This window comes from Anopheles bellator, chromosome 1 (genome assembly GCF_943735745.2).
Source record: "Anopheles bellator chromosome 1, idAnoBellAS_SP24_06.2, whole genome shotgun sequence".
Classification (NCBI taxonomy): Eukaryota; Metazoa; Arthropoda; class Insecta; order Diptera; family Culicidae; genus Anopheles; species Anopheles bellator.
Window position 1 is genome coordinate 5,982,980 of NC_071285.1, and position 10,650 is coordinate 5,993,629.

The window sequence follows — 10,650 nt, forward strand, 5'->3', positions numbered from 1 at the left end:
CGAAAACACCAATTAAAAACCCTTTTCGGCTTTTAAGGTCTATTAGGTAGTCTTAAGCAACGGAAAACATCCTAACACAACAAGTAAAAGAGCACCACGAAAAAGGTCGCCCAAAGAAAAGCGACCAAGCGTCAAACTGATCGCACTCCGGGGGCCCTGCAACATCTTTTTCAGCTACCACAGGCCATCAAGACGGTCCTAATTGCGTCGGCCCGGTGCAGAAAAGGAGACACGCGTGTCGTCTTTTCTTTTCCTTTTTTGAACGAACGTCTACGGTTGTCGGTTTTCGGAGAGCTTCAAGAAACACGTCAACCTCTGTTAACGACCTGGGAATCTAATTTTCTTTATCGAATACAACCCATAAGTGAATATTTAAATAACCATTGGGATGAAAAACATGAAGAAACTCCTTTTTTGGTAATTTGAAGCTATTGTGTAAGGTAAAATTATTTTACAATTACAAAGCAAAGCCACACCAAACATACCGAAACCGAAAAAAATGGAGAATGTATTATCGCAGCAAAGCTTCGGGGATTTTTAAACATTCCAATCAATTCGGCGGAAATCTATTTAAAGTATCCTCTAGGAGATTTATTGAATCCTTAACCGTTTCTCTAGCCACCCTTTTTTAACTATCAATTTCAGAAATGCCTTTCTGCTGAATTTATTACACCTCGCTTCTATAGGCCCGCCAATTTGCCTTAACGCCAGCGAGCAGAATAAAGAACATTATCGACAGTGATTGGATCCGTGAAACCGTTCAAACCGCTTCAAAGTGGCCCAGGGTTCGAAAGGGGAAGAAAAGTAGTAAAATATGTTCATAATAAATTTCACCACCGCGCTCGTTTGCCGACCTTTATTGCTTTTCTGCGGATAGTTGAATAAATAAACCAGAACAACACGCCTGGGAAAGCCAAAGCCGCCCGCATCGAACGCAACAGTATGCGCAAGGCGCAAAGCAAAGACCGTGAAATCATCACGAAGCGAATCGGCGGCAGCATTGGCAGCAAGAAAAACTATGCTCAGGTCACGGTCACGATTCGAATTAATGCCAGATGTAGTCGAAACGTCAGTCCCCCAGCGGCGGAGCGAATGGTAATACCGGCCACGGGCTTAGGTCATCCTGATCGATTATTTTCTTACTCCCGTCTCCGTTCACGTCAACAGCGCACAGCACGTGGCCCGACCGTTGGAAGCAACAATGACGCAGGCACATTCAACAGATTGCCGTTCTAGTTTTTTGCTCCAATTTGCCAACAACTTTTGGGGCGATAACGAACAGCTTGTCGGGTTTTCTACATTAAATTGTTTGCCCCAAAAAGTTGCAGTTTCAATTTAATCTTAATAAAATAATGCCACGAGCCATTGAATGAACGTCCTGTGTTCAAATGTGCAATCCTTAGGTCCGATGTGCCTCGGGAACCATCCGTCTCATCAACATGAAAGCATCGAGTCATGATTAATTGATGCTTATGTTCGCCTCTTGTTTGCCACCTCCGCCCACAAATCGCCCACCATCAATCGTCAATTAATCCACCCAAATGAGCCCAACCAACGAGGGATTCCCACGCAAGTCTGTGTCTCGTCTCGGTGCCGTGGCAAGGAACAACGTGCCACAACGAGTGGATTATTAAAGCTGCCCGTTCAAACGCCGCTTACCGTACATCCGGTTTCGGTTTGGCTCGATTTCCTACTCGGAAGCCTCGGCCTTACGGGGGTTACATCGCACTTTCCGACAGCAACATACGGAGTAACACTCCGTAGGTGCTTCCCAACGGCACCGTATCGCCTCGTCATATTCCTGCCAAAGCATTGCCTCATAATCGTTTGATTGATTAGCTGTATCATCGCCACCATCATCCTCATCATCATCCTCACGTGCCCGACAATCGAGCGCCCAGCCGAGTGGAGCCGCAACATACTTACGAGCGAACGGAACGGAACCTGAAAGCCTGATTCGAACCAATCAAGCGCAGGTGGAACCGAAATCAAGCCGAAACCAATGCAATGCTCAAGCGAGACCATTGATTGGCATTATTTATCCCGTACCACCGTACCAGATTCACCGTTGCCGTCTTTCCGCCGATTGTGTTTTATCGGCTCCCAATCGGCACCCCCGTGGAACTGGGACGGGGACTCAACCTTCTTCCAGGAGCATCTATTTTTTTATGCATTACCACAAAGTACGTATCCGTTACCGTGCAAAACATCAATCCGGACGCCTCTCAAGTGCCTCACCTCACTGATTGCGAGAAGTTTGCGGATCCTCGGAAAGGATTTCCGCTGGCACGCTCTAGCCCAGCACGGACACATGGCACCCAGAAAAGCGCTAACCGTGCGGCGGAACCAAGCTGATTGTTCCGAAATTCGCATCGAACGGGTTTTGACGAGTTTGATGGTGATTTGCGTGCTGAGCTCGACAAAAAGCAGAGATCATTTCCATCCACCGGCCACTCGGTTCCTCGGCCCGATGGCCCGGTTGCTGGCTCGTGATTCGTTAATTTCCGTTGACTTCCTGCGCAACTCAATTGCCGCTCAAACGCTTGCAGTCGACTGCCTCTTCGCTGATGCCAGGATATCGGTCGGCCGGCCGTTCACCAACGGGCCCGATGCCAAATTGGGGGCTCGCTCCGGACGGGGGCTTATGAATTTAGAGCAGACAGCAGCAGTTTGGAGCTTTGCAGCCACAATGAAACCGATGGGATCTGTTTAGCAACGTAGCCAGTGGGTTTCCACATGGGAACACACTCGTTGCCGGTTTGATGGTCCTTGTTCAATCGAGTTCGGACGCCTCAACGCACCCGGTAGTTCGAGTCCAATCAATCCACAGTTTATGACCGGGAAATCAAGAAGTGCAAGTGAATCAACTTCTCTGCTCTACGTTGATTTTGGCAACTCAAATAATCTTTTGAATTGAAAGTACTTCAATTATTAAGAGCTTATCAGTGAGAGTGAAGCACAACAACGTATGTCTCTCCATTAAACACTAGCGGAATGATTGAGTCAAGCAGCACAAATGCCGATTGATGCTGATGGGTCTTTTAACATACCACCAGGCAGGCAGGGAGGATCCGGAGGCTTCCGACATTCAGCGTTTCCTCGGAAGTTCGGATAATAAAAATATTATACCGTCGGTCGCCACAAAAGAAGTTCCGAGAACCTTTCTGATGCAATAGGACGGGTTGGAAATGATACCCATTTTCCTATCGACCCGGACCCGCACCGCAATAACCCGGCTCGGAAGAAAAGTCCAACAAAACCGGCCTCGAAACTATGTGTGCTCACTTGAACTGATGACGGCTTCGGAATGAAATGACCACATCCTGCCTGCGTCAAGTCTGTCCCTAAAATAATAATAATCATCACCATCCCCGGCCATCATCATCACCATCATCATCGTGATGGGCGCAGGAACGCAGGAGTCCTTTTGTGGCACGGGCATGGGCAACGGGGAGTAATTTTCATCTGTGACAATCTCGCTTGTGACGAAATTGCCTTTCCTTTTACCATCTACGGGTCCGAGGGGCCATCAAGGAGGGGCGCTTCCTCGCCGGCCCCCAAAGGAAACCCTTCCAATCGAGAAGGAAGAAAAAGACGAACCGTAGCTTCTTCGTAGCGTGCGGAAAAGGCTTTCAGAAGGCGACTTGCGATCGGCGAACGGCTGATGATGATTCTCATCGGAATCGTTTCATATGGAAATTGACATGTCACACTTCTTACGATTTTTTCCCTAGCTCTTGGCGATGCGAAGAAAACATCACATTTTCTGCGCTGCACCTTTTGGGACCACCAGCACACCAGCTTTGGCTTTGGTCTTCTCGAGCCGGCGGCAGCAAATGTTCTCGGTCGCTTCGAAGAAAAGGATTCATTTTCCTTAGAGAGTTTTTTTAACGAGGAAAACTACGTTCGTCTCGGTCCCTCTTTTCAATCTTTTGACTCCCCAACACGCTCGATTGTGCTTCGTCGTCCACCCCCCCTGGAAACGATTACTTACTCTTTTGTAGTTATTTTGTTTTTGTTGCCTAAGCATTCGCTTAACCAGCAAATACGAGAATTGCTATCAACACTACTGTTTTTGCTAAAATCGTCCTCCGCCATGTCCTAAGCCTATCTGCCGGAAACCGAGCCAACAAATCGGCCTGTGGTGTGGCGTGGCAATAGAACATCGATTACGCTTCAAAATCGAACACCCGATCGGATCGGAGACCCCCACCGTCGGCCTTGTTTGCTCTAGGCTTGGTCCAACTCGTAACATGCAAAGCCGAAAATCGAATCCTTCGGGTTTGAAGAGGCCACCACCGCGATTGACGTGCGGTGGCGAGAGATATGTTAACATGTGAACGCCTCAAGGAACAGGTCGAACAGAGAGACACCCGATTTACATACCGGGCCCGGTAGCGGGTTCGGTTTCGGCCCAGAAGGATCGAAAAATCAAACAAGCCGATGCAGCGAGCTGCCTTCAATATAAACAATCGGAAGGCACGCACGGAGGGCACACACGTCGGTTAAGATGAAGTGTTTAGCAAACATGTAAATAGTAAACAGGCATTCGCCCGTGGCTTTTGTAGCTAGAAAGTGAGAAAAAATAAACATTCTTTTCCCCGGGGCCAGAACGCAGAGTTTACTTTTTCTAGCGTTTCCATCGAAGTGTAAGCAGCTCGAAGCGATCGGAGCCGGGAGTTTACGATTTGTGGTCCGTGGAGCTCCCAATTGTTTTGCTTTGCGTACCGCCAAAAGATACTGAAGAGAAACAACGAACAGTGAAGTTTTCTTAGTCTTAGAATTCCTAGAATGCAGACGGAAAGCAGCCCGTTTTAACCGCCTGACGGAGATTTCTTATCATCCAACGACAACCGGTACAAAGAATGGTTTCGCCCGGTGCTAGGGTCCACAATTGGGCCATTCCCAATTGAAATTCTACGTCCGTAGTTGCCCACTGGAAGACATTCCAGTTGTGTGACCAATCACAGATAAACTTTCCCGTAACCGTTTCATTCAATGTCCGCCAAGCATTCGAGGGACGATGGATACTTAATTTCCTGTTCCCGAAACCAGCAACCAGCGTCGAATGGCCGTCGTTTGCTGTGGATTTAACGTACCCTAACGGCGCGATAAGACAGAGGGGCCCAAACACAGAGAGAGTACCAGAAACCAGGAGAAATCCACATCCTCGAAAATAGGAACTAAAAGAAACGGAAAGGAATAGGCCTTTTTGTAGCGCTGATAAGTGAAACACTTTATCACGCGGGTTGACGTTAAATACGGTAGCGCCTTTCCTTTCCAATCGATTGCCCTTTCCCAAGCCAAGGTCGATCCGGCTGGAGGTCCATTCGGCTCGAAAAAGGCCCACGGCTCCTTCATTCGTTACAAAAAGAGCCAGCTCCGCCCAGGCTCAGCCTCCGCTGGGGCCACCACGCGATAACGGATTCAATGAAGTGACAATTGTGCCAATTGTTTTGTAGCCCCATTTTGTTGTCCCCTTTTCTGGGCTCCCCTAGACACCGCGGTGTGCTCAGTGCAAGGCGAACACCAAAACGAACACGGAAGCAAGTTTACCTCGGTGACGCACAGAAGATAACAGGCGGCCCAGGTACGAGGCGCCCTTAACCGTAATACGCACACGACAGAAAGGACAAGACAAGAAAGTCCTGGTGGGAAATGGCACACCTGGCGCACCCAGACACCGTTCTCACCCATTTACATACACATCGATCCGGGGCCCGGACGCTCCTTTGCCCGCCCGACCGGCTCGTGTGCCACAGGATCGAATGATCCTGTCAAGTCTTCAACAAGTCTACCGTCGTCGTCGTCGGGCTGTGCTCACCCAGAATCCAGTCTTCCAGAGGTACACACATTACCGGGGCGGTTACTTCTGCCGGAGTGCCCCAGCTAACAAGACACACAGATGGTGACAGTTCTCGGCAGAGTGTGCTTCCTTCCTTTCTTTTTTGCTGCGCCTCGACTCAAGATCCTAGAGGCCCCCCCAAGTGTCGTTCATACATTTATTCTCTTCCAGCGTTTCTTCTTCTCGCGAGGAGTTGCCCCTCGTTGTGGGAAAAATTTCAATAACACACCAGGACCAGGCTCAGCATGGATCCCTGGGCCATCCCGCTGACAGAGAAGCCGGTTGCGTTTGGTACGTGTGCTTCGCACTTACAAAACGAGAGCTCCACGGGCGCGTCGAGGACTCAAATTTTCCATCAAATCGGGTTTCGGGCAGAAAAACGCGACCGTCCTCGATGTCCTTGCGCTGGTCCTGCGAGGTGTCCCGTGGGAGCCCCGATCTATACAAAGGTTTACAGCGAACCGTGCGACATCGGATCAATAGTGAGACCGGCAATAGAGAGGCGATACGAAAAGGACCACCACTTGAGTGGTCCGCTTTCGAGTGAAAGCGAGTTGATGAAAAGCTGAACGCCTCTACATATCCGATGAGCAGGAGGAAGTTGATAATGACCTTACAGCACTTTCTCACCACTTCGGAACGTTCCGGTGTTCCCGAAACCGAGCCCCGGGGTGCGACAAAAATCGATGCCAGAAGGTTCGGAGGCTCTCAACTCAAAGTTGACTGCCGTTACTTCTCCTTGGCGCCATTGCCGAACCAGGCTGCAGGCGGGTTTACTGCAACGCACCACAACCTGGCACCAACCAACTAACTTTGGGATTTCGGGACGGGGCGGCGGCGGTCCTGTGGAGAAGATAATTTAATTATCCTTAATTAACCGTTTGCGAATTCGATTCCACTAATTATACGAAATTAATTTACCGAGCGCGCGCGCGCTCGCACGGACCCCGGAAACGGAAACAAAACGGTACCAGAAGCTCCAGCGCTACTTTCGGTTTCACTTGGCTTCCTGGTTCCGGTCGGGCGGACGGCCAAATCGATCGAACTAGTGAAAAGGAACGAACGCAACCGAATGGCCCAGGACGACGGCGCTGGCGAACAGGCTGGCGCAAATTAAAATCCTTCTTCCATTCGCCAGGCACCAGGTGTACCTGCGACGACACAGCCCCAGAAGTTGAAGGAAAAATTGAAAAGTACGCCGGCCACAATGCCGATGGTGGATGGTGGTGGCAGTGAAACAAGGAAGTAATCAATTCGCCGGTGGCGGGTTGCCCACCGGCTCCGGCCCCGACCATTATGGCCCACCGGAAACACACACCGTCTGGCCAACAATTTGTTGGCCAAAGTCGTAGACATTCCCATTCTCTGCTAGATGAATCATAAACATGCTGGCCGAACCGAACCGAAAGTGGCTAAGCATCGTAAACCAGTGCGGGCCGGTTTGGTAGTAATACACACAAGCCTTCCATTTTGCCGGCTTCGTACAAAACGTCCTTTGGGCATTGGCCATTTTTTCCGCTTCCAGTGAGCCTCCCGCTCGCTAGCGAAAAACATAAAAGTTTTAGTTTTTGCTTGATTGGCAAAACAGGAAATAGACCCATTATGGCCTCGCGGCCTTCAGCAGGGGAAGTGCAAAACAAGTTTGCATTCCTTTCGATTCACGCATTGCTAGTGCCTCTTCACTTCTCGTAACAGACTTGCTGAAGCCCGAGCCCAACATAAACTGTTTTACTGCACACTTTCATCTCCCGACCTGCATCTGCTCCCATTTCTGCAGAGGCGCGTGTCCAGGGCTTAACAGGAATTGTTTTGTGTAATTGAGGACTGTAAAATTCAGTAAAATAAGTAATTTGCAAAACACAACAATAAAGTGCAGCCCTAGTGCAGTTCCACGTGTTCTACCGTTAGTTCCAACATCTTCCTATGTTCGCATCGAATTTATTAGTTTATAGACGATCAAACTATCTACCAGGTCTAAAACTTGAAAATGAACATTTTTTCGATGAAATCAAATGTCTAACACATTGAAACGAAAAATTGTATTTTATTCAAAGTGTGTGCCATCGGTAGATATACATTTCTCCACTCTCTCTGCTTAATCGTGAATTCGCAGACGAAAGAATTCTTCGTCTTTTGAAGCAAACTAATAAGTCATGTAATTTTAACTGCCTCTTAGGAAACGAAGTGCTGCTCATCCAATACGTGTCCCTTCGATGGAAATGAATGATATTCGGAAAGGCCAAGATTCGGGGCCAAGACTGTGGAATAAGGCGTGGGGGAGAGCAGCTCCCATCCAAGTGATTTGATAGTATCCTGAACCAGTTTTGCATTTAGGTTCATGGAGCCGCCAGGTTCAGTCGTCATTGAGCCCCACCAGGCGCCTCCATGGCTGACAAGAAAAAATGGCATTTTAGTCGTTTTACGATCAAAGCATGGTTCAAATTGATCATTTGTTGTCAGTATCGATCAGAATTAACGGTTTCACCAGGTTTTAGGAGCTTGTGATGCATCCCACCTTTCTGCCATCAAAAAGTCCTTTTTGTGGGTTCTTGGCTCGTTAGGTCAAAATCGTCATTTTTTATTTTACAAACCCCTCAAAGCTCTGCGACGTTCCAAAAACAACCTTCAAGAATCATTGGATGTGATTCTATAATAGTTTTCTTTTACAGGCAACTTTGAAAATCGTATACTGAATACGTACTTCAAGCTGCGATTGATCAGCTTAGCCAACTCAAAGACCGGACCACAAATTCGACAACATTTACCACCGATTGCCGATTCAGTGTTGGTCTCTCGCCACCACGAGGATCGATCAAATTGACAAATTTTCCTCTCGATCCTAGCCACAACGTGCCATGTCGAATACCTAGCATACTGGAACTCGTTTTTCTCCAGTTCCAGTTAGATCAGACCACGGGCTGCAATGAAATATTTAACCACCCCAAACCCAATCCAAGCTCCCGGGAGCGGCTGACGACGACTGATAACCTCCCGTCGTAAACTCGTGCCTCTGCAGCACTCAAGTTAAACGATCTCGGTCACCAATTGCCGCAGAGTTTATTTCCCGCCGCTTCTGGAGCCTCTTGCCGTTTGCATTAACTTTCTTCAAGATTTCGAAGGACTTTGGGGAAGACAAAAATTGGCACCCAGCGCGCACTTCCTTCCTTCGGGCCTCGGCCGAGATCCACGGAACCGCGGAAGCGCTTCCGGTAAATGTTTTACTACTCTATCAAACCGAACTTGACGACCGGGACCCCGGGCCCGATTGTAGATCAGCAAAGTGGCTCGACTCGTGGTTCGACGACAGCGGGAAGTACGTAACGAAAGGGTTCCGATTCGCAAGCTAGACGGTCCTTCGGAACCGCCGTTTTATCGAGTCGATTGAAGGAAGCCCACCCAGGTCCGGGCGCTGGGGCGATGATTTATGATTTCCAGCGCAGGACTCGCCGCCAGTCCTGCGCTCGTTGTTGGGCTCCGTTTTGCAAAATGGCAAGGTCCTAGAAAGCGCCCACAGGCCGGCGGTAATGTGGCGAGCCAGTCGACCGAACCGGACGCGGTTTCAAAGTGTGCGCGGCCAATTTTATCTCTCTTCGGCGCCTTTCCGTGCCAAATCCGTCCCCGTCTCGACCCGAACCCGGATTTCCATGAATAATAAATGCTGGAAAATTGCTTCGACTCCGATCGGTCGTCCTAGTCTTCGGGGACGTGCCGCACATGACGGATAGTTTGATGGAAATTATTCCAACTGCACCACCGCTGGGACTGAGCACTAGCCAGAACGAGGCAATAAGTTGATAGAAACTAGTATCGACGGGTTTCTTCAAAAATAAAAAAAAACCTCGGCTCTCGGTCCATGTCTGGAGAGTGTTTGAAATGGACGAGCATTCCATCACAGGCCTCAACCAAGGCCTCAACCATCACAACATCTAATTAGAATTGCCAACAATCCCCTCATGTTGGGGCAATGTAAATTTCCACCCGATCAGAGCGGGGATGCCACATAATTTGGCCCAGTTTACGATTCAATTGAGCAGCACAAGAGATTGCTTCCTGTCGGCCACTGATTTGATAATCATTACCTTACCACAGCCAGGTGTAACGCACCCGAGGAGCGCATACGGTGAGAAAATTATTGCCCGAATTTGTTACTGTGACACATTCGCCCCGGCCATCGGTGGGCCTCACTAAACAAATTTAACTTACGGTCACAGGACCCCAACGGAGCCGGGCCCGTTTTCTTCCCCATAATTTATACGCTTTAAGGCAAGCGCCACATAATTCCTAAGCGCCCGGGTAGCGCCTACGTGGGCATCCTTCGAAAAACAATGCTCGGATTTAGACGGAAGCGCTCTGGGAGTTCTGGCCCCCGCCAAGCCGGAAGCCGGAAGAAAGACCCCGGACAAGAAGGCAACCCCAACATCGATTGGGCTGCCAAATTATGGCGGTACCAGCAGGGCGTTAGGAAGCTCCCGTCCGCCCGTTGCGGTCTGGCCAGCTTGACACGAGACGCAATCTACGGCATCCAGAAACAAGAAGCTGTCGATGAAATATGACGCGAGCTGCTACGTCCGCAATTTGCTTCCTGACCATCGATAAAGGCTCCTGGCTACCGGTGGTTGGGCAGTGAATGTGTTTTCACCAACACCCGGCAGAAACATTGCTGTAACACGGGCTCGAGCCCGGGGCCCTGCATAATGGGGCGATCGGGCCAGATGGCCCGCCGGAAGACCCGAAAGCCTGTCAGCCCCAAAATGAAACATTCGAAGGCATATTTCTAGCTCCTTCGGCTAGGCAAACCTACCCGC